This window comes from Rana temporaria, chromosome 3 (assembly GCF_905171775.1).
Source record: "Rana temporaria chromosome 3, aRanTem1.1, whole genome shotgun sequence".
NCBI classification, from domain to species: Eukaryota; Metazoa; Chordata; class Amphibia; order Anura; family Ranidae; genus Rana; species Rana temporaria.
This window is the reverse complement of record NC_053491.1, coordinates 427,318,947-427,319,818: the sequence shown is the minus strand read 5'-3', so window position 1 is coordinate 427,319,818 and position 872 is coordinate 427,318,947.

Sequence of the window (872 nt, the reverse complement as noted above, 5' to 3'; positions counted from 1 at the left end):
AGTATTTGGAGTGCCAAGCTAGGGACCCAGCAGAGAAGTGGGGGTGATGCTGGAGGGAGATACCACCGAAAACCTTGGAGGAACTCAAGGGATTCATAGTCAGTGAATCAGTGAGTCTAGTGAGAGACCAGGAGCTTAGTATTGAAGAACTACAAGGAGCAGTTGTAGTGGAGTTGATTGAACTGTTACGTTTGAGTTAGGAACTGTTAAAGGACTGTTACCGTAGGAGACAGCATTCCTACAAGTGCAGATTTAGCTTCATGCTGGAGCCTTTACCTGCACGGCTGTCCTCCTATTGAAGTCTCGGAGTCTGCCAATTGAGTTTGCAGCTATCTACGGGTGTCCTGGCCCTAACCCTCTTTCCACCAAAATATATATAAAGGACCGTCGAAAGAAATAAAACCTCTTTTACATCCAGGAAGTGTCTGGCGCCCAATGACTTGCACCATCTTTGCATCCATTATGCCCCACAACCCACCACATATTGAAGGATGTCAGCTATCTTTGGCCTTGGAGGTCCTCATTAGACCAAAAGAGGTAAAATACATTGCTATAGGTAGAAAATAGGGAAATACAGGGAAGGGGGTAACCTCTGTATTTCTTGTATATCTCATACTGTACAGTATTGTTCTGATGGAAATATGAGTACGATTCCAGGTTTTAGTATTAAGGTAGGCATAAGGCAGGTATTAAGAGTCTTTCATTTTCTGTACATATATGATATATTCTGTGTACGAAATTGTGCCTGCAATATGTAGAACCTGCAACTTGGTAGGTGTGAACTCTCTGCAATTGTATTATTATTGGATTGTATGATCTATTGTTATAAATAAATAAATAAATAAATAAATAAATATAATATATTTTATAAT